General features: G+C 34.7%; 1 pseudogene across 1 annotated transcript in view; it reads left to right on the forward strand.

Annotated features, from left to right (window-relative positions):
- LOC308270794 (nuclear ubiquitous casein and cyclin-dependent kinase substrate 1-like) overlaps positions 1-25,076 on the forward strand; it is a 148,759-nt pseudogene that overhangs the window by 38,933 nt on the left and 84,750 nt on the right. The window contains exon 4 of the transcript in view: positions 15,299-15,353. The product of the transcript in view is annotated as a nuclear ubiquitous casein and cyclin-dependent kinase substrate 1-like (transcript). The remainder of the gene's footprint in view (positions 1-15,298; positions 15,354-25,076) is intronic.

The raw sequence follows: 25,076 nt of genomic DNA on the forward strand, positions 1-25,076 counted from the left end.
AAAGACATACTTCATGAACCAGAAGTTAAGTCAAGAGAAATACCTCAAAATCTAGCACAGAAAGTCAGAGTTTAAAAGCAGGGAAACAAGGTTAAGAGGCATGTAGCACTGACTGAATGTGTCCAATATCCAGCTATAGAAATGTGAGAAAAAGTGAATAGAGAAAAATACATAAAATTTAAACATTATGGTTGGGAATACAAAAAATATGTTAAAGTCATTAATATTTGAAATAATAAGGCACAATGAACCCCAAGTATAATAACAAAATTAAATGCATATATATGAAGTTTAAAACATTAATAACAGAGACAATTTAATAGCAATTAGAGAAAAATGATTACCTACAAATGAATGACATTTTGACAGAATAATTTCTCATCAACTATGATACATGGTAAATGATAATAAAATAATGCCTTTAAGAAACAAGAGAAAATAGTTGTCAATCTAAAAGTATATATAAATATATTTCTAGTTTTAAAAATCATTTCTACATTTTGAATACTCTAAGCTAATTTTAAGTGGGAAAGAAAAGCACAAGGAATCAACAAATGTCTAATATTGCAAAATATGTATATTTTCCTGAAAAAGCATTAACTATAAAAAATTAGTATTTTATGTATTCTGTAAGATTAAGAAAAACAGTGGTGATTAATAACATGAAAGGAGAATGTTAGGCATTCTAGATATCCTTTCATTGTTGACAAAAATGAAAAATATTAAGGACTATATTAGTAAATCATGTATGTAAATTATTTTAAAGGTATTCCATTAAAAAGTAAAGAATCAGCATACTAATACTAAACATACTAGAAAAGAAAATTTAAAAATGTAGAAAAAACAAAAGAGATGTAAATTTTTAAATAGCATAGTAAGTAGAAAAATGTCAGTGGCTCTACTAGAAAGAAGGGAAAATCAGATATTCCCAGATTGAATAAAAAGGAATACAAATACCAGCAGTTATTAAAAGGCAGCCTACAGTTTAGTCATAATAGACAATACTTCTTGCATCAGGGAATCATTTAAGTATTTTACATCAATACTTCATGAATCATTTCAATAACTCCTAAAGTAGGTGTTATTACTATTCTTATCCTACCAGTGAGTAAATTGAGCCTGAGTCATCTAGTTAGTATACATAAATTCACAAAGATAGGAAGAAGTGGTAAAGAACTCAAATATAGAAAGTCCGGCCCTAGAATATGTGTTTAACCACAAAGCCCTCTTCTGTACTATCTACCATGAAGATACAGGAAGTCTAAATGCAAAGGAAAGAAAAAGTGTTGGAAATGAATACAACCTAAGAAGATACTAGTTTAAGAAAGATGGTATCATAATATATATAGCAAATAAGACAGACCTAAACTAAAAACAAAATTGGCTGGGTAGAGGATTGTCATAAAATTATAAACATGTTCACCCATACGATGCGACAGTCCTGAACTTCTATGTGCTTTATAATATAACCTCAAAATGCAGAAAGCAAATTCTTACTATAATAGTAGAATAAAATAGCAAACATTAGTTGCTTACTATGTCACAGGAAAAGTCTTATGTGACTTCCTCACACTAACTTATTTAATACGATAAACCTATGTGAGTATTTTGCAGATGAAAAATAAGTGAAACATAGATTCAGTCCACTCAGGCTCCTATAGGAACACACCATAGATGGGTTGCTTATAGACAACACAACTTTTTCTTTATTTTTCTTCTTTTCTTTCCTTTTTTCCTTTTTATTTCTTCCTCCCGTTCTCTCTCTTTCCTTTGCTGTTCTTTGTCTTTCTTTTTCTTATATTGGGGATTGAACCTAGGAGCATCCTATCTCTGAACTACACTCCCCGGACATTTTATTTTTTATTTTAAAAGAGGGTCTTACTAAGTTGCTCAGGCTGGCCTCAAACCTGTGGTCCTCCTATCTCACCCTCTCAAGTACTGGGGTGGTTTGCATGCCATTCCCAGCTAATAGAACTTATTTCTAACAGCTCTGGAGGCTGGAAGTCCAAGATTAAGGTGTAGGCAGATTTAGTATCTGGTGAAGGTTGTCTTCTGGTTTGATGAAGACATCTTCTCACTGCATCCTCACATAGCACAAGGGGCAAACATGCTCTACTGGGCCTTTTTTTTTTTTTTAATAAGAACACTAATCCTATTCTTTGAGGAGTCTGCTCTCATGTCTAATAATCTTCTAAAGTGCCCACCTTTTAATAATATAACATTGGCAATTGGCTTCAACATAAGAATATAGAGAGGCAGGGAACACAAATATTCAGGCCACAGAAAAAGTTGAATAACTAGTACAAGTTATACAGCTAGAAATAACAATCAGTCTTTTTCTGGGGACCATGTTCTTAACCACTCTTCTGTACCATCTACCATGAAGATTCAAGAAGACTAGAAACAAAGGAGATAAAAAGTGTCGGAAATGAATATATCCCAAGAAGATATTAATCTAAGAAAGATGATATCATAATATACATACTGGACAAAACAGAGCCAAAGTAAAAATAAAATTTTCTATGTAGAGGATTGTCATACAATGATAAACACATTCTCCCATAAGATGCAACAATCCTGAATTTCTATAAGCTTTATAATATAACCTCAAAATACATTTAAAAAGTCGGTATCAATTAATTAGTATATAATAGTCATAAGAATTAAAAATTCTCTTTCAGAAACTAAGAGGTCAAGCCAGACGTGGTGGTGCACACTTGTAATCCCAGCTGATTACAGGAGGATCATGGTTCTCAGACAGACTCAATTACTTAGGCCCATTCGAACTCAGTGAAACCCTGTTTCCAAATCAAGAATAATAAATAAGGCTGGGGGTGTCTTCTGTAGGTAGAATGCCCTTGGGTTCCATCCCCAGTACTGTAAGAAAAAAATATTTAAAAAATTAAAAAAAGAAACTGAGAGGTCAAGAAAGCAAATAATGAATAAATAAAGTTCAGATAGAAGACATGAAGAATTTAAGGTCATACTATAGGTAGTGCTAAGTTCAGAAACAATAGCAATCCTTTGTATTCACACAATTTTCTGTATGTAAAAATAATTTTATCTATAACTTAATTTTATTGTTTTGAACCTTTCTACCTCTCTGACTTTCCTCAGAAAAAAAAATTAAGTAACCTGTTTTTTGGGGGGGAGGCAAAGGAGTTCTTTCACATGTTTGCCAGCAGGGAAAAGGTGAAAATGTTAAAAAAAGATGATAGCAAAAGATACTATGCGCCATCATGTCAGAGCCTCCCACCCAGGCCCACAAAAACTGACAACAGACAATTTCATTCTAAGTACTCAGATAATTTTTAAATGAGCAACATACTAAGGAAAAACCTTTTACTTGAGAACTCTTTCAGGTACCTTCATAGCAGTGATTTTCTTATATCAAATGAGCCTGGCTCTTTTAGATGTAACTAAGTTATTGCAAGTAATAAAAGGAATAGAACCAGCCCGGTGTGGTGGTGCACACTTGAAATCCTCACGCTTGGGAGGTTGAGACAGGAGTATTTTGCAGGTTCAAAGCCAGCCTCAGCTACTTAGTGATGCTCTCATCAACTTAGCGAGACCCTGTTTCCAAATAAAATATAAAATAGTCCTGGGAGTATAGCCCGTAGGTAGAAGTCTCCTGGGTTCCATCCCCAGTACCACCAAAAAGAAAAAAAAAAAATAGGTCTGGGGATATAGCTCGGCTGGGGGTAATTCATGCCCCTGAATTCCATCCTCAGTACCTAAAAAGAAAAAAAAGGTATAGAACCAGTGAGGAGGTGCAATACAACCTGATTTCAGTGGGAGAAGGTCATCCCTGGCAGCTTTATAGGTCTGATGAAATTTTACCATGGTGCTAACCATTAACCTAACACATTCCTTTCTTGGTCTTTGGCTACTTTTCTGTTTCCTCTTGTCCTACTGTCTGGACTTACTTAGCATTTTTACATTATAGCATTTATTATAACTCTGAGTCACATGACACTTTGCTTTGGTACTGATCTCTCATGATTCTCATGATCAGTTACCAACTGCCTAATACTCTCCATATTTGCCAAATATCTTTGAAAGTGAGCATCAGTTTTTCTACTTCAGAAAGCTATCTTTACTTCCAGGCTACCTCAACAGTGCTGTCCAGCCCATGGATTATTGTATTTGGGTCAGGCATTCATATATGAGCTGTGGTCAAGAAAGACATGCTGGCATAGCTAAAGACATGTCCAGTCAATATAGGTTAATCTTTTTCCCAGGAAGAACTAGTGGTTTATCATGAATGTGAAAGTCTAAAGAACATTTATTTATACAAGTTAACTAGAATTCTAAAAGATGATAAGAAATAGTTTCTTAAAGAAATACAGGAAGCTTTTCATACTACTATGAAAATTGAAATCAATTCTTTTTCTACCCCATAATTATTTCTCAGGAAATAATCTGTATTACTATATTATTTTTATAGAAGACTATTCAAAGCATATCACTGCCTACTACAAAATTGGTGATTCCAAAGTTTCAAAGTGGATAGAGTGATTCAAAAGTTCTAATATTTTGCTCTTTCTGTCAAACTCACAGACTCCAATAGAAAATAATCAAGATGGCCAAGTTATAATATTCGCCATCTATCTAGAATTTGGAAGAATAATTGAGATTGACTTTTCAATTTAATTTTGCTCAGATCACAAAAATGTTAAATGTATATTTGCAAGCATAAACTAAGATTAAATTTGAAAGAGCAATGGGAAGTAAAGCCATTGGGTTTTAATGATTCATGGCAAATAGCCACATCATCTGTTCCTTTTCATGTTGGAGTCCCTAGAGGGCAACAGATACACAGAAAATGAGCTTTGGCTAGACAGGCAGGATGTGTCACCATCTTGAGGCTAGTTCCAGAATGGTGAGGCTGTGGATGAGCCATGAGTTCAAAAGACTCCAACTGCCAAGCAATGTTGCCAGCATTTTTTGATACTGTAAAAAGATGAACGTTTTAATATTAAAAGGGAAGATCTTCCAAACAGCATACAATCAAATGTGATTGAAATAAGCCCCATTTCTTTCTTAATTCTACATTGGTACACAAACTACAAAATGTCCTCAAATGTACCACTAATGTTAAGAAGAAAAAGGGCTTCTGCTTCATGCATTTCCTTCCCAGTTGTCTGATTTTTTTTTTCCCCACAAAGCCTGGCCTTCAAGGAATGGCTCCTTCCCTAAACAAAGAAGGTCCTTAGCTGTTACAGCATAGCTGGACTGTCAGGCGCTGACAGACTGAAAAGCTACAAATCTGCAATGAACCAACAATAGAGCTCCATGACCTCTAGCACCTCCCCAAGTTGCCTGACCCCATTCCTTTGTCTCTTTCACTTTTAGTTTTGGATATGTTACCTACGGCTCCTTCAAAGACAAGGCATCATTTTAATGGTTCTGCAGAAGTCAAATACTCAATTTCAGATCCTCTCGGTGAAAAGTCAATTATTTTTTAACATGTTCTTTCATCCTTATGAAGATTTTCACATATGTCTACATTTAAAATATTTGATTTCTGAGGATTTGTCTCCAGCTGAATATTCTCAATTTCTTCCTGATGAAATAGAAAAAATATATATGTATATATTTATAATTACTAAGCTATTCTGACAGGCTCACTAAAAATTTTTTCAGTTTGCAGAGCACATAGCAACAAGTGACCTGTTAAATGATGACAAATCCTTTAGATTATGGCTTTGGACCTTTAACCTTTTGACTTTGGGTTGTATCCAGGGAGCAGTCAGAGAGGAAGAATGCAATAAACTGCTTGTAATCTAGTGGTCTCAAAAGAAATTACATCAAAACCAGCTGTTACACCACTAGTCATTAAAGACTGACAACATGTTAACTAAAATACGGCCATTATATTGAAAAAGACTTTTTTCCCCACCCACTGCCAAACTACTAGAGGTCTCTTGCCTCACTTAACATCAGAAAATGTGGATACAACAATGCAAGTTCAATACTTAAACTAGAAAGAAATAGCTTGCATTTGACTGAAACATGGCTTCTTTATTTTTAGTATACATGAGCGATCTGGGCAATTGTGCACATTGTGGTTTACACATTTTGGCAGCTAGAATAGCTTTCCTTTGGATTTTTTTTTAATGTGTGTGTTTGTGTAAGATTGCACCTGTCCTTTTCCCTCCCTCTTTTGATATGAAGAAAGTTGATGCGGGGATTTTAATCATAAAGTACAATTCCCCAGGTATCATTTTCCTGCTTCCTTCCACTTGAAATGTTGAAGGACTTTGAGCTGGAAGTCATACTGGTCTCTGTCTGACAACCAAGGACACGTCAAAGCTGCGGTATGAAAGCCTGAAGTGTAGTGCATGTCTTTCTGGGGATTGTCAGCCAGGCACGCCAGCATTTAAAATACAGCAAACAGTAGCAGTAGGCTTCAAAGATGAAAGTCAAAATCAGTGTGGAAAGCACACAGTGGTGGTCACAAAATGGGATGGAAACATGTCACTAAGTGCCTGTTACAAACAACCTGTTATAAAACAGACAGTGCCAAGGGCATCCATGAAAGAGGAGATGCCTTTCCTACCTGGGAAACAGAGTGCTTGAGCAAGAGGCAAAAGCCAGTAAACAGCCAGATTCCAAATTTAGCAAATGGCACTATTCCTGGGACAACGTCATGACCTTTTTCTCTTCTGGGTGGGGTTCAATAAGGAGTTTTCTCATTGTTGCTAGGTGTGGTGGTGCATGCCTAGTAGTCCCAGTACTCAGGCCTAGCACATGATAACTGAGTGAGATTGTTTCAAAACAACAACAATGTTGGGTGTGGTGGCGCACGCTTGTAATTCCCACGCTTGGGAGGCAGAGACAGGAGGATTGTACGGGTTCGAAGCCAGCCTCAGCTACTTAGTGAGGCTCTCAGCAACTTAGTGAGACCCTGTTTCCAAATAAAGTATAAAATAGGTCTGGGAGTATAGCCCAGAGGTAGAAAGCTCCTGGGTTCCACCCCCAGTACCACCAAAAAAAAAAAAAAAAAAAAAAAAAAACCCAACAACAACAAAAAAATAGAGATAGAACATCCCTGGGGTTAATCCCTAGCACTGCCCCCCCCAAAAAAAAAGAAAGAAAGAAAAAGAAAGGAAAGAGAGAAAGCTTCTGGTTAAGATCTATTCAATAATTTATGTTCTTTTTGCATTTTTGTGAGTTCTTCACTAAATTCTATTTTTTAGTTCAACTTATTTTAAATTTCACAGCACAATTAGCCAAAGATTAAATATCCAGTTTAGATTTTAAAAAATAACAAATATATGTTCATAATAAGCTCACGGCTTTGTTTTTTAATTCTGCAGGTAGGGCCGGGTCCATATTCAGTGCACGTGTCTAGGAGCTGTCCTCCTAGCCAAGCATGGGGGATGAAAATCTGGTGGCATGTTCCAGATTGTTTGCTCAGTTTGTCCGTCTATACTGTTAATCAGCACACTACCACAGCACCAGGCCTGGTTCAGCCAAACATGAATGAGATAGAAACTCTTGCTTAGTGTTTCTAAGCACCTTGGGATTAAACAAATGATAGTGAACCCACATTTAAATTGTGGCTTGTCTACCTATTCTGTACCTTTGGCACAACTTTACCAAGACCTGACTTTTCACATTTGTAATGCAGTTGTTAAGGCCCATGCTCTCAAATCTCAGATTTTTTAAACGAAAATACAATAAAATAATGTGCATGAAAGTTTTCTATGTAATTTAAAGAGTTATGCTCATAACAACTAATGCTTCCATCGTATCCTGCTACCTAGCCAGTGGAGTGAGTGGTAACCATGTTTCAGGGTCTGTCTGACTCCACTGTGTGGGGGATCAATCCCACACAAACCTTTTGGTTGCTGGAATCAGACCTGAAAATACTCACTGGTAAATAAAAGAATAGTGGTATCTACATGCCAGTTCCTTTAAATGGTTATAGTAATATTAGTTTTAGCAATATAAAGTTAATTAAATTGGTCACCTTACCCTTCTAACTTGACCTCCCATTGTTAGTCTACAAACACATTCTGAAAACTCTGAGAACCTATTCACATCCTCCAAGGCACTTTTATCCTTGTTAAGGAAGAATGATTCTTTATAAACTAAAGATTTTTATGTCTTCCTCTGAGAAAAATTCTTACCTCGGCATATGTTCTTGATTTACATTTTTAGGAAAATTCTAAATTGAATATAACAGACAAGTGGATAGAGCTCACCCCTTTTTTTGAGAAACTATGCTCAGGTCAGAGAAATGTTTGATTTTTTTCCTCAAAATGACTTTCTGCAATAAGACAGAAATAAGCCCTATGGTATCCATGTGGATATTTCATGACCATGCTTGATTAGTCTAGGCATGACATTAAAACTTAGAAACTAAAATAAATTAAATTTAGAAACTATTACTTAGAAAAAATATATATATTGCAAAATCATAATTTATAAACTTATAAACTATAAGAAACATGTTTATTAAAGTAGAAAAAGTTCATCTTAAAGGAAAAAAATGAAGCACACATTAAAAAATAGGCCAAAATAAAAGGGTCTGAACAGCTTCTAAATCACAACTTTTCATGATACATGAATGAAATGCAGTCCTCTATTTCACAAGCTGTTTCTCTATCATATAAAAAAATTCAGTTTTTGTTCTTGCTAGCCTATATCAAATTGATTCACATTACATGCAAGTCTTAAAAGATATAGTGAGATTTTTCATATTACTAATCTGTTTAAGACATCTTAATAGCCTGAAATAGCAGAAAATTGAGAGAAATAAAAGGAATTTGTAGGTGGAAAAGAAATGGATAGGAAATTTGTATGCATTTGTTATATGAACTATAGATAATTATTTTCTGTAAGATTTGGTGATATTAGATCTATTGTACTAGACATTAATTATATTTGTAGGATAGATTCTTGCATCAGTTGAATCAGACAAGATGTCTGCCAAATATTTGTCATACCATTACCAGATTTCATCTTTGAATCAAGAAAACCCACACACATGCACACACACACATACACACACATGTGCACACACACACATATGTTATCATGGGTTGTTGAGAGATCCTTTCATGGGCGCTAGGAACACAAAAACCCAAAAAACAATCAACACAGCCATTCCTAGCATCAGAACTGATTGGAGCAAAGGACTTACAAGATGAACTAGAACATTTTGTTATAATAGAAAGTATCAAAAAAAAGTATGGGCTATCACAAGAACAGAGAGCTCTATTTGAAGAGACTCCCAATGACTAAATTTGGGACATTTGTTGACCAAAATAGCTATGAATATTAATTATTAAAATGTTGGAAAATAGTAATTTACAAGTCCATACTATTAATGTATTAGTTAGACAGAAAGGCTCTTATTTAAGGTTGATGCCAGTTAGTGACTGATAAATGTGGAAAGAATGCTAATGGTGGAGAATCAGCAATTTGAAACCATCCTAGTAAAGACTGGGTCAAACAAAAAATCATCTACAGATGCTAAATCTAGAAGAAAGTTTTGACAAGGAGCAGGATATTTGTTTATGTCTTAAATATGTCTCCACGGACTACTTATTAAAGACAAGGAAAGGGGAAAAAAAAGCAATTACACAGTAGAAAAAGCAAACAATTTGACCACATGATTATAACTACTATCAACAATAAAGGACAAGTGGACATCACACATATTCCAGATGTGAAATCCTTGAAGAGGCCACAAGTTCGCCAAGATAGTATTTTGGCAAAGAAAAAGAGAAGTTGAATCTGAAGTTTCCAAAGAGATAACGGAACAAATTCAATCTCAAGATGAGAAATGTTCTATTTTTTAAAAGATGTAACATATCTATGTCATCCAAGATAGAAAAAAAGAGGCTGTGAAATGTTATAAAGAAGACAACAGAGACATAACAATTAGATGCATTATCTGACCTGGGTCCTGTATTGAAGGAGGAACAGGTTATCAAACACCTTATGGGATCAATTTTTAAAAATGGAAAATGAACAGTAAGTTAAAGTACTGTATGAATGTTAAGTTTCCTGAAGCTGACAATTGTACTTTGGCTTTGTGGGAGACTATCCCTGTTAGAAAATAGGCAAGGAAATAATTAGACATAAAGAGCCATGTGATGTATATATTTACCCTCCCACAAGTGGTTTAGAAATGACATTACAGAAAGATAGAAAGATAACTAGATAGATAGATGATAGATAGATAGATGATAATAGAGTATAAGTAACAAAATAGATAGAGTAAATGGAACAAAATGTTTATATAGGTTATTTTCTAAACAAGTGTGTGTGTGTGTGTGTGTGTGTGTGTGTGTGTGTGTGTGTGTGTGTGTGCGCGCGCGCATGTTTTGACTATTTGTTGTTTTTGTAGTACTGGGTATTGAACCCAGAGGCATTCTAACTCTGAGCTATACCCACAGCCCTATTTTATTTTTTTTAATTTTAAAACAGGGTCTTACTAAGTTGCTGAGGGCCTTGCTAAGTTGAAAAGGCTAGCTTCAAACCTGAGATCCTTCTGTCTCAGCTTCTCAAGTGTTGGGATTACAAGTGTGTACACCACACCTGGCGTGGTACAAGTTTTGAGTGTTCTTAATATTATTTTTATTCTTGCATTTTTCCTTTAAGTTTGAAATTGTTTCCAGTTAAGAAGCTTAATTTTTAGAGACGCATTCATAGATGAAACTGTGGAAAATATATAATAAATTATATCCCAAACTCTTCTAAGAGATATTAATAGATGTTATGAAAAATACATTTTATTTCTAGCAAATTTTAATGTGTTATGTTAAAAAATAATATACGATTCTTTACTGAAGAACTCCTGAGAATCTTTCTTATGCTCTTTATAGAGATTGTAAACCTCCAGAAAGGTCTTTAGTTTGAAGTACCTACCAAATATCTCTGGGTATTGAACTCTTTTCCTCTTGTTGAGTCTCATACTTACTTGATAGATATAGAACTGGAGTTTATGGATGATAAATGATTTTAGTTTGGCCAAAAGACTGTAACATGAAACTAAGAATCAAAGCCCAATATCTAACATCTTTAATACTTACAATGTAATGGCCCATCCTTACAACCCTCATAAAGCAGAAGTAATTGTCACTTCCACTTAACAGGTACAGCTTAGGGAAGCCATATGACTTGCTCAAAGTCACACATCTAATATGAGGACAGTGACTTGAAACCAGGCTGCTTGCTGTGAAGCAAAGAATTTGACCCCTACACCATATCGTCACACCAAATTAGGGCCAAACCCTAGAGCTTTCACTCCTAATCTAGACCTATTTGTGGGCTCACTAAATAAAAATGACCAAATTTATATCTTATATTAATGTCCAGAGTCATTGAAAGAGGTGAGCCATCTGCTAATTATTGTGGTGATCTGTTTATGTGCCCTTCATTTTTATAGTTTACAATGAGTGGTAAAATTCTTGTATTTCCTTATACATATGTATATGACAATTATCTCGGTGAGTGCTGAGCAAACGGTTTACCTTAAGTAATTTTAATTTCTGCTTCATGTATTGTCTCAAACTTCTGAAATATCACACTAGCTTCCCACTTCTAGAGACTTTAGAATATTATTAAGTAACATCTACATAGTATGTTACGATACCAAGTGTTTTGCAATCAGTTCTATCAGCTGTTCCTCTCAGGACACTCCTAAAGTAAAACAACAGTTTGTTAAATCCTCTGAATAAACCATAGATGAAAATGATTTCAAATACATCTAGTAGAACTTTGTCTTAGTTTGAGGACCATTCTTCCAGGTGGTACAATTAGCAATGCTTATCAAGGGCAAAACCCAAGAAATATGGCCAATGAAATCACCACCAATTCAAAACTGTTGATGGAGCTAGAGAAGAAAGCTGCTGAATCATGTCTATGCGCAAAGAAAATTTGTGCCGAAAAAGCATTTTACTACTGATTAGTTTCTGAAGTTAGTCGCACATCAGCCTAATTTTCTTTCCACTTGTAATTTTCAAGTATCTTCACTGTAGGCCAGCCTTCTAATTCCTATTTTAATGGAAATTCTAAGCAGCTCCTTACTTTGATATGTATTGCAATAACATTCTCTGAGAAGAACACGAATCTGTTACTTTATAATGAAGAATTATGGAACAGACAGCAATGCTTGTCTTAGCAGCCACTGATGTAAAAATTGACTACATTCAGGCTGCAGTCTCCTTTGCCCAACTTGGTTGGTAACTGCTCTGACTAAATGACAGTTTGCCAGCATGCAAAGACACTATACATGCACAGCTAAGTGTCTACAGGACAAATGAATCTCTGTTACTATTTATTCTACTAACTTAAATTTATCAATTGAAATCTACCTGGGACAAAGCCAATGAAGAAACCAGTTTTAAAAAAATAGGAAAATTCAGACATCAGCTGAATTTATATTAAAAAAATGAGTAGATATTCCCCTAATGTCTAAATTGTAAAGCCTTGGCATAATTGATTAAAATTATAATTGTGTCCAGTAATTAGACCAACTGCTAAGGGGATCTAAACCAAAATCAAATCCTGGGAAACATTTTGTGTCTCCCTCTAGTCTGCTCAAAAAATGAACTCATTTTCCATCACATGGAGCCCCTTTTGGTTCTTGCTTAGATGACTTTGCCAAAACCGAATGCTCTCTTGCTCTGTTCCCCCTTCCTTTTCCCAGATGCCTCTCCATCTTCCTTTCTACTCTTCCTTTCTAAACCTTGCCTGGATACCAACTCCTTCGTTTAAATTTTCCTAGATGAGGCCAGCCTGGGCAACTTATTAATTACTTATCTCAAAATTTAAATAATAATAATAAAATAAAAAGGACCAAGGATGTATCTCAGACAGGGGTAGTCCCTGCTTCAATCCCTGGTATCTCAAAGAATAAAAACAAAAATAAGTTCTCTCAGATCTCCAGCTCTTAGGCCAGAAACATAGGCTATTATTCTCTCTGTAATATTCTTTTTTCATCTCATTTTTATATTATTGTATGCAATAAATGTTTTAGAATGATTTTTTTTTACAAGTATATACCATCCACTAAACAGGGCACCTAAGTGAATAGAGACTATGTCCCACTCTTTCATCCAAGAACCTACAGCGCCTTAAGGCATAGCTGGTCATTAGTAAATACTAAGATGATCGGTTGAACATTGGCTAGGCCCTTCTAGAAGCAATTGCAAACCAATGAAAAAAAATACAGTATGTTAAGATATTAATGAAGAAGATGCATTATCTTTTTAAAATTGAGCTAGAGACTTTATTTTAAATTTGAAGACACCAAAAAGAAAGTAACAAATTATCAGGCTATGTAGTTATCTAGACATAAGTAGGCACAGACGCATATATATTCATTTGTAGACATAGATATACAATTATACATAAATGGTATTATTTTACATAAACTATTCTATAACCTGATTTCTAAAACTGAATTATATACCATAGATACTTTTCTATGTTAATACACATAGTCTAAGTGGTATTCTAATGGCAGAAGTCATTCATAATGTGAGTAAAACATACTTTAACATATTGATGACTATATAAGTACTATTTCAGTTTTTCATTGTTTTAAATATTATTGCCAATGTGATTTTCACCAGAGATCTATATGTTAACTTTGAAAACTTGGTATAAAATAGAATAGTCATTATGGAAGATAGTATAGTAGTTTATCTAAAAATTAAAACTAGAATTACCACATGTTCCAGCAATTTCATTTCTGAGTATATATCTGAATGGATTAGAAGCAGAGTATCAATGAAATATCCATGATCACTATAGTGTTACTCACAATAGCTAAAATACAGAAGCAATTTAAATGTGATTCAGTAGATGAGTGGATAAGGAAATATGGTATATTCATACAACAAAATATTATTTATCCTTAAAAAGGAAGAAAATTCTGGCACATATTACTACTACATGGGTGAATCTTGAGGACTTTATTCTAATGAAATGTGCCAGTCACAAAAAGACAAATGCTGCATGATTCACTTAAATTAAGTACTTATAGTAATAAAAATTGTAAAGACAGAAAGAAAAATGGTGGTTTCTAGGAGCTGAGGGAGAGGGGAATGAGGAAGAATTGTTGTTTAATTAATATAAAGTTTAAGTTTTACAAGATAAAAATAAGTACAGAGATGAATAGTGGTGGTGATTCTTGCAAATTACTCTGAATATATTTTATGCCATTGTTTTGTATACCTAAAAATGGTTAACATGGCATGATGATGTTCGTTATGTGTATTTTACCCCTATAACAATTTTGAAAAGTGTATATATTGCAATTCATAGTGGGGCAAAGCATTTTTCTATATTTATTGTTCACTTGTAGTTTCTCTTTTGTAATATAACTATTACAGCCTGTGTTTTTCATTCTCTGACTAGCATTTCACAAAGGATTGTTCATGTTCTTAATATTAAGAAGTACCTAATGTTGGAACGTCACTTATGGGGTCTAGAGAGTGATGATGACTTTTGATACATGTGCCTTTAAGTACTCCTCACTCTTGAACCTCTCTGAGCTCTTCCCAGGAAGTATGAACACCATATGTTTAAATTATAGAAATTGGGTTTCTCTTTTGGTTGCATTTCCATTGTGAGATAAGGAGTTTGGAAAGTAGATGCCAATTAAATTTTTTGCCTTTTCTTTAAGGTAATCCGTACCCATATTAACTGAAAAATATTTATGAATATTTTTATTGAATTTAGACTGTCTTTGTCTCATCTACACCTTCCTCTTTTTTAATTTACGACTTACATGTCACTATATCATTTGTTTTACCCATAGTAATTTTAAATACACATGTTCCAATAGAATTTATATATTTAGATTTTCATTTGAAATGAGCTCATTTTCTGAACATTTCTATGGTTTTCATTCAGCTAGAAAAGTTGATAAAATTTATTTTTCAAATCATTCTCTCTTTCTGAGGTCTTTAATCCTACAAGAAAAAAAAGTAAGACAGTTTCAAATATGGATCTAAATACACACCTATATATCCCTTTTATACCATAATTCACATTGGCTTTGTTGATCTCAAAGGTACTAAAATAAATTTGACTCTAATGCTATAAATACCATTATTCTGAGCTATTGGAAGATTAGTAGGTGAGAATCTGTATAGTGTTGCTTCTCAGCAGAAACGGAAAAGCAAAGTTAAAGGATCGATTTTTGTCAGATATGTGAACACCCGTTCTATAGAATTCAGCTCCTGTTTTGACAGCTTATTGAATACTCTCTCAACTTCTCCCGCCTGGTAATGTCTCCCATTAATTAATACCCATTCTCTGTTCACAGTTTTGATAGAATAGCAGTAGTTGTTAACACAACACTCATAATCACAATTGTTCAGGTATGTATTTGTCTGTGGGATATATAAGCCTCAGATATTAAATATGGCCTCAGGAGAAAAGTAAGGTAAATTTTTAAAAAATAAAGTTAAGTTTTATAGCAGGAATAAGAATTTTGTTTTTTACTTTTTCCTCCCTTTCCTTATGTTGATATCAATTTCAGTAAATCATGTTCTCCCTATATTTCTTTAATTTTTTTGAACAACTAAAACTATAAGAATTGGATTTGTTTTAAAAAATACATTAAAGAAACAATATTCTGTTACTTAGTGGAATTAGGGAACAATATTTTACAACAAGGCAAACACTCCTTAAGAGATGTTACATGTTCAAAGATATTTTCCCTTAAAGTGTAAAGTTGTTTGATGATTAAAAAAAAAAAAAAACCTTGGGAGGCTGAGACAGGAGGATTGTGCAGGTTCGAAGCCAGCCTCGTTGGCTTAAGAGACCCTGCTTTCAAATAAAAATAAAATTATAAAATAGTCTGGGAGTATAGCCCAGAGGTAGAAGCGTTTCCAGGAACCCCAGTACCACAAAAAAAAAAAAAAAATCCTTTCAACATTTGTAAAGTTTGCAAGACAAGACTGTGGTGTAATATTGTTCCAAATAATTAATATGCAGAAGAAAATAAATACAATCAAGTTACGGAGGACTTGAGGATGGTGAATGATAGAGATATTCACATGTATCTTTAAGATGCATGATTTAACCATATAAAAAGAAGTTATACGTGTCCTTTAATAAAAATTTTACAATTCAAAACTTTTTTGAAAAAAGTTGAATATTCATATAAACATTTGATAACTGTGTTTTCCTTCAAGGTTTCTTTCAATGTATACTTTTATTTATTGCATAATTATTTCAGTAAATAATAAGGATTTCCCCATATCATCACAACTTTTTCAAGACCTTTATTTCAATGTCTAGATAAGACACTGTTAAGCACATTAAGTAAGCACTGGAAGTTTACTTGGTCATTCCCTATAATCATGTATTTATTTGTTTTGTCTACTTCAAAAATATCAATATTACTTTGGAAAACATCACAATTCCTATAGTTTTACCCCCAGATTTAGAAATTGCTTAAGACAAGTTTCTAAAAGTAAAAACTGTTGACTAAAATAAAAGTAAAACTGTTGACTCAAATAATATGTGTGTTTACATAACCACAGATACACACATATATGTATAGAAAAAATATAGGTATATATTATTACAGTGTATATATTTTATATATGTATATATTTAATATATTTTATATATCAGAGAGATAGAAAAAATATTAGTTCATATATTGCTCTTCTGCCAGCAATACAATAAACTGATTTCTGAGTTTCATAGAACCACTGAAAGCATTTATGGCTATAATTTTTTCCTTTGTTTATTTTGAAGGCATCTAAATCTTTTCTTAACTTACATTTATTTGATTACAAGATAGATTTTGGCATCACATATTTATAGACTACAGTAACAATTTAACTTAAATATAATTATTGATTTTACAAACAAGAACTAATATAAAAATTGAAATATAAGTTTTTATAAAATATGTTTGAACTTTCAATTAAAATTACTAACAACTGCTAGTCTTATTCATAAAGTAAGTCCAAGACCATTCTTATGCATGAATCAGTTTGAGGAAATGAAGAAAAGTCATTTTCAAAGCAGCTGGCTAGAAAAGAGTTTTTCTGGCTATTTGGGCAACTTGAACTGCTTTGCTCCTAAAGTTCATTTTGGTTACATATAAATATTGAGGATTTTTTCTTTTTATATTAAGCTAGGAAAAAGAAAAAAGAAATCAAACCTTCTTATCAATTAAAACAATTAATAAGTGATTTTTTCAAGAAAATAATATAAATCTTAAATCTTTGGTTTTACTAATTATGAATTATTAAAAAAGTTAAACATGAACTTTTCTGCATAGATTTATAAGTTTTTAAAGTGTAATATCTAGGTAGCATCATAGTCAGTCAAAGAAAATACATGAAAGTGGAAGGGACAGGAGAGAGAAGACAAAATAAAGATAGAAATAAAAAAAATGGTCAAGGGCTAAGTGAGTGCATGTTTGCCTCTACCATCTCGTACTCTATTAAGATGTATGACTACAATGCACCAATAAAAATTTTTTAAGTAATAAAAAAGACAGGGAAAAAAGAGGGAGGAGTAGATGAGAGAAAACGACAGAAAGGGAGAAACAGGAACACAGAGCCATGAAGGAAAGCAAGAAGAGACAGAGGTACTAGTACTCTGAGGAGATCCTAGTTCAAGGCAATGAATCAGCTCTGCTCACTCTGTGGAGTGTGTGGGACATTGACCCTTCATTGCTGGCTTTTGTGATCCATTTTCCAGTACTAACTCCTCAGTGTCAGAACATGGATGATCAGCTGAACACTACAAACATAAAATCCTGGCCAGGCTTCCCCAACTATGTTTGAAGAGGACATTTAAACAGTGCTTGGCTTCATTAAAATAAAAGCTTTCTGTTCAAGGACATGGTTGTGAATGAGGGGGAGAAGTCCTTGCAACTGTGTCAAGCTCAGTTTGGGCTTGCTTTTGAAAAGACAACCTCAACAATGTCTTTGTTCTTATTGCTATTTTTCAGTACTGGGGATCGAACCTAGGGGCATTTTACCACCAAGCCATACCTCCAACCCTTTTTAATTTTTAATTATTTATTTGGAAACAGTGTCTTGCTAAATTGCTGAGGCTGGCCTTAAATCTGTGACCTTCCTGTCTCAGCCTCCTAAGTACTTGGTATATAGGCTTGTGCAACCAGCTAACCTCAGCAGTGTCTCAGAGACTGTAATCAGTCCACCTAATGTAGTTACCTACACAAGTATCTCTGGGGCAAGTGTTGTTGCCTAATTTCACTAATACAGAGAGGAATTATTTTTCCATTAGCTTGGAAAAATAATGGAGCACAGATTCACTTCATTTTATATTTTACATCAAGCATATATATATATATATATATATATATATATATATATATATATATATATATATATATATTACCATAAGCCTGTTTCTCTTGTTTCCATAGGAAATCACTGGAGAAGCTCATTTCATTACATTAATGTGATGTGCCATTCTTGGCGGGGAACTGTAGGTGTTGCTACAGCTACATAGCTGAAAAAGCTAAGCAAGGCCTCCAGTTCTTTGGCTCATTACAGTTCTATTTTAGCCATGTCCTCTTCTTCCCACTCAAATTCTGTACCCTAGCATGTGTTTGGATATGCTGTATCCTAAGGTTCTTCACACTAAATATACTCTCAGAAACCACGAGCAAAACTTGCGGATGAGTCATTTTCTCTGGAAGATGGTTTGGTGGTGGACAGCTCATAAATTGGAACAGACCCGGTTGGAGAGAGGGAGTAGACACGACAGTAGTTGGTTCATTGTGTTCTACTGAGGGAGCCGAAGCAGGGTGTGGGTGAGGATTTTCAGAGTAAACTGAAGCAAATGCTCATATTACACTTTAAATAAAAGCTGGTAAAAGAGACGGTACTCTAAAGACAATGCTCCAGAGCTGAGAATTTGTGTTTGTCCTTTGTTCCAGGGAGGGAGGGAGGCACCTTTATTTTTGTCATTTGTTGTTATCCTTTGACCAGCTCTCTGAGCATAATTTGTTTCCAGTCTTTTTGTTCTATGAGTGAAAAGGTCACCACCCTTTGACATGGCATAAGCTGTTCAGTGTGCCAGGGGAAAGTTCACCAGCAGTGCTGGACTTAAAACAACTTCAGGGCAACTAGAGTCAAACACAGGAAATGTTGTTCAAACCCCCTGAGAACACTGGCTTTGTTTATTAGCCAACTTACATCTTGTTGAATTGCTAAGTGCTGCTATCTTGAATGAGCAGATATATCAGAGACTCCAGACCCAGATGAGGTATTTGTAGGCATGATATAACAACATCATTCTCCTAAAGTGTCCCCTACAGGAATCTAAATACAGAGTGGCTATTTTCTTAAATGGGAAAAGTTCCATCTAAGGTCCCCATAGTCCAATACATGCTAAATGATTCTACAAATGAACAAACACTGCTTTGATGAGACAGTAAATTTAGTGGGAGAAATAATCAACTGGAAATGCAGAAAAAAGTGGACTTTTTATATAAACAGTCTAATCAGGAAATAAATTACACATTCGATCTTGTGCCCACACTGTTTTTTAATTATTAATTTAGTCCAAGAAAAACTGACCTTCTCAAAATAACATCAAAAATATTTTTATTTACATAGCAGTTTAAATTTCTAAGTGTCCTATGAATTATTAATTATTATTTTACTGGTATGGGATAATGTTTTAACTCCATTTTACAGATTAAGAAAGAAAGATTAAGTATTTTATGTAAGGGTATTCAGCAAATCTAAAACAGTGATACATTTAGTTCCCTGAATTATTGGCTTCTGGTATGTTCTAAATCAGTGAATCATTTGTTTCTAAATATACTAGAAGAGGCTTAAGGCTCTAAAGAAAAATCACATTGTGTAGTAGTTCCCTTTTGGAAATAGAAACACACACTCACTTTTCCTATAATATCAAAGATAACCCTAAAGAGAGAGAGAAAAAAAAATTCAACCTGAAAAAGGAAACTTTCCACTTAAATATTAAGTAGCTTGGCCATGCAAAGAACCATCTTTGCTTTCAGAACAAGAACCAAAATACTTGGCTTCTGGTCCCAGCTCTGTCATATAGTTAGCTGGATGATTCTTAACCACCCTGAGGCTGACTTTCCTCAGCTGTAAATGGATATAATAAGATCTGCCCTCCCTCAGGAAAGTCATGAACATCAAATGGGGCTATGAACACAAAAGAACATTTTAAAGAATATTGTGAGTCGTAAAAATGCCGTACAAATTCCATTAGTGACTAGGGTACTGGTGCTATTGTTACACTAGAAAGAGAATAGCAGGAAGCCAATGAATAACACAGATGTCATAAATTAGTGTTTCCCCATTCTACATCACCCTCATTGCAAATCCAATGAAAACCATGAACTCTCTCTTCAGAAAAGTCCACAGTAGGAAATATATACAAATTCTTAATTTCAAGTGGTACACATGCCATTTGAATCCTATGTGTTCACAAAACTCACATTAAGAACCTGTAAAGATGAAGGGAAGAGCTGATCACCTGGAAACCAAGAGGCCTGAGAGTCTTGTTGCACAACAAACACAAAATTGAGCTCAACAGGCTTGTGATGTAAAGCTAGAAGAAGGTTAAGAGGCATTTGAAGGTGAGATGTATATAGATTTCTGTTGAGGAATAGTGTCAACATGTCCTTGCTCAGGAGAGAAAGAAATTCTTTATCTGTTATGATGTAGACATAAAATGTCCTCTGAAAGAGCTCATATATTGATGTTGAGAGTTGATATAATGAAATCCTGAGGGTTTCTATCTCATTTGAATGAATTTATTGGGTGGTAACCTAGGCAAGTGGAATGTGGCTGTTGGAGGTGGGTCCCTGGGGATGTGGTCATAAGGACTGTGCTTGTGTCCTTGACTCTCCTTGCTTGCCAGCTCTCTTACATTCTTAGTGTAAGAGCAGAACTCTTATGCTTGTTTGTTCTTTCCTTCTCTCTCTTTCCTTTCTTTCTTTCTTTCTTTCTTTCTTTCTTTCTTTCTTTCTTTCTTTCTTTCTTTCTTTCTTTCTTTCTTTCTTTTCACTGACATGCCCTGATTTCCACTGATATAACCTGGCCTAACATGGACTAAGCCCTCTAAAATCTTCAGAACTGTGAGCAAATAAATTTCCTTTAGGTTGAAGTGGTCAGGTTTTTTAGATTACAGCAGTGAGAATGCTGACTGAAGCATTATCTGTTCATGAAAATTCTATGAGCACTCTCCTAGAGCTGCAGGAGAAAACCCAAAAGAGTGTATAATGGAGAGAATGAAGGATGATGGCAGCCAGAGATTCTAATGGGTTAGTGTGGAAAGGTAGAGGTGAGACAACATTGCCTGGCAGTAGGTCTAGCTCACAGTATCTCAGTACTTAACATCACTACTGGCACCCACCTCCACATTCCTCTGGCTCTTCTACCTGTGTGCTCAGGTACAAGCCATACTGGGACCTGGGACTGATTCTAGCAATATACTGAAGGAAAATCAAACATAGTCATAGAAGTCACTCTTTATTCATGACATCCTATAGCTGACTTGGTTTTGACCTTGACTCTCAGGCTCTCCATGAAAGAGTTTTATTTTCTACTGCTGCTGTCCATAGTTACCTCTTTTATACCCATATGGATAACCTGAATCTGATAGAATTTGGATTTGCTCCTATGTGTTTCCCCAAACCATCAGCCTTGTACTTGTCTCAGAACTAAGCTCATATGTCTCATCATGTGTAATGGATCCATGTGGCCTAGGCTACACCATCATCCCCATCTCCTCATGACAGAACTCAGGATGGATACTAGTGCTAGTACTCCATTTTTCTACCTTGACATTATTTTTCCTGATTCATGACCTGAGTAGCATAGGGGAGAGAGACCAGAGATTCTTGATGCTCTGTTTGTCTTGTGTAATTAGATTTGTGTGATGCCCATAAAGAGCTGTGTATCTTTCTCCTTCCATAGATAGCGCCTGAGTCACTGAGTCACCACAGCTCACTATAGTGGTAGAAACCTCCCTAAACCACAGAAAAGTTCCTCAGATTTTCCATACATGAAATGGCTCTGAGTCTGCCTCACATTTCTAAAAATAAAATCATCGGTAACAAAGGGAAATTGAGTTTTTGATTGTTGGAATGCCTTTCATGGTGGGTTTGCAGGAAGGTACCTTTGTTTCTGGGAGCTCCAATGTGCAGATGTCCTTCTTTTTTATAATGTCACCTTGGAATATACTGTTCATTCTGTACTCTGAGATTTATTGTTTTTTTCTAGCCTACATAAAATCTCTAGCTGTGTATTCTATTATATAATACAAAACTGGTTATATTATTTTCAGCACTCACCTCTGTGAGATTCTCAATTGGGAAAAAAAAGTATGAAGTTTAAAGAGGGAGTTGTAGAGGTAGAATTAATAAGTAAAGCCAGAAACCTCTGACTCTACTATACTTCTCTAAGTGTTAGAAATGGTGATTTTAAGAAGCATGAATTTATTATATACAGTTTTGAATAAGGAACTTTCTTTTAAATATAAGTTGTAAGAAACTCAGCAAAACCTCCTGGTAATTTATATATTTTTAATAATGCTCAGAACCATACAAATAGTCTATATTTTGACAAAATATTATTCTATTAATCTAAAGGAACAACAGATCATTTGGCATGTATGATAAAACAACGTAAGGAAGGCAGGTGCATTATATAACTCATAACCTCTAGAAAGTTCATCATCTACAGGGTAATTTCATTTGATAATCTATGCTCTCAAAATCCAATTCATTGTATTTTATTCTATCATATAATGCTTTCAACATAGAATTGAAGACATAGTGATAAACTATCACCTAAATTTCTGTAACAAGAAATATTGGCATATGTTTAGATATGCTTTATTTATTTATCTATTTGGTGGTACGGGGGTTCCTGGAAACCCTTCTATCTCCGGGATACACTCCCTATTTTAGGATCTATTTTATATTTTTTTTATTTGGAAACAGGGTCTCTTAAGCCAGCGAGGCTGACTTTGAACCAGTGTGATCCTCCTGTCTCCGCCTCCCAAGCGTGGGGATTACAAGCATGTGCCACCACACCCAGCTAGATATGATTTTTTAAAAAATGAAACAAGTCTTACTTTTTTTACCAACAAATATTGCAGATAATATTAGGTAATCATTTTAAAAGTACATCTGGAAAAAATAGAAATATTTTGCCAATGATGAAGAGCATCTTTTCATGTATCTATTAGCCCTTTGTATCTCTTCTTTTGTGAAGTGTCTATTTAGTTCATTTGCCCATTTCTTGATTGGGTTGTTTGTTTTGTTAGTGTAGAGCCTTTTGAGCTCTTTGTATACTCTGGATATTAGGCCCCTATCAGAATGGTGGCTGGTAAAGATCCTTTCCCATTCTGTAGGCTTCCTCTTTAGGTTATTGATAGTTTCCTTTGATGAGAAGAAACTTTTTAGTTTGATGTTATCCCACTTGTTTATTCTTGCTTTAATTTCCTGAGCTTTGGAGGCTTTGTTGAGAAAGTTATTGCCTGTGCCAAAATGTTGTAGTGTAGAACCTATGTTCTCCTCTACTAACTTCACCGTCTCAGGTCTAATTTCTAAGTCTTTGATCCATCTTGAGTTGATTCCTGTGTTAGGTGAGATATTGGGGTTTAGATTCATCTTTTTACAAATGTTTAGCCAGTTCTCCCAGCACCACTTGTTGAAAAGGCTGTCTTTTCTCCAGCGTATGTGTTTGGCCCCTTTGTCAAAGATTAATTGACTAAAGATGTGTGGGTTTGTTTCTGTATCTTCTATTCTAATCCACTGGTCAGTATATCTGTCAAAACTACACTGAGATTCCATCTAACCCCAGTCAGAGTAGCAAGCATAAAGAAATCAAACAACAACAAATGCTGGCGAGGATGTGGGGAAAGAGGAACTCTTTTACACTGTTGGTGGGAGTGCAAACTAGTTCAGCCACTATGGAGATCTGTGTGGAGATTCCTAAGAAAGGTGGGAATAGATCCACCATATGATCCAGCTATACCACTCCTGGGTATCTTTCCAAAAGGGTTGAATTCAGAGAAATACAGCAACATATGCATACCCATGTTCATAGCAGCACAATTTGTAATAGCCAAAATATGGAACCAACCCAGATCACCATCAACAGATGAATGGATAGCAAAACTGTGGGAAATACACACAATGGAATTCTATTCAGCCATAAAGAAGAACAAAATTATATCATTTGCAAGAAGATGGAAAGCCCTGGAAAGCATCATGTTAAGTGAGATCAGCCAAGCACAGAAGGAGAAGATACACATGTTTCCTCTAATATGCCCAAACTAGAAAACACAAAGGATACCAGTAGGACCCCAGATATTAGAGGGGAAATACTAGCTAAGTTTTAATGGAAAGATAGGAGAGGAGAAAGGCCGATCTTGATTAAGGAGCGTCTACACCTGAACATGTGTAAAATTATGAATAAGACACGGTTAACCTGGACAACCATTGGTGGGGGGGGGAGAGAAAACGGGGGCGGGGGGGGAGAGGGCACCAAATATAGTGTAAATGTATACTATTTATGTTCAATTAAAAAATTGTTAAAAATTAAAAAAATAAAAAAAATAAAAAATAAATTAAAAAAAGAAATATTTTGCCAAAATTTAGCATAAAATCGAAGTTCATTTTAAACAGCATTATTAAAAAGAGAATTGTGAATATCTATGGTTATAGTATTTATATGAGACAAGAGTAAGATAATTATTTGAGGGCTTCTAATCAGCAATGACTACCTCTGGATAAAGAGTACATAGCCGGGTGTGGTGGTGTCCATTAGTAATCCCAGCATTCGGGAAGCTGAGACAGGAGGATCACAGTTCACAGGCAGCCTCAGCTACTTCTTAAGGCCCTTTGCATCTCAGTGAGACCCTGTTTTAAAATAAAGAATAAAAAAATAGGACTGGGGGTGTAACTCAGATGTAGAATGCATCTGAGTTACTGGGGTTCCATCCCCAGTACCACACAAAAAAGTACAAATATACCATGATGTGGGTATTAATTTGTATTGATCTTATGGAACCTGAAAACAAGTAAACAAATGTTTAGGAAGCAAATTCAA

The sequence above is a fragment of the Muscardinus avellanarius genome, assembly GCF_963383645.1.
Source record: "Muscardinus avellanarius genome assembly, chromosome: 1".
NCBI classification, from domain to species: Eukaryota; Metazoa; Chordata; class Mammalia; order Rodentia; family Gliridae; genus Muscardinus; species Muscardinus avellanarius.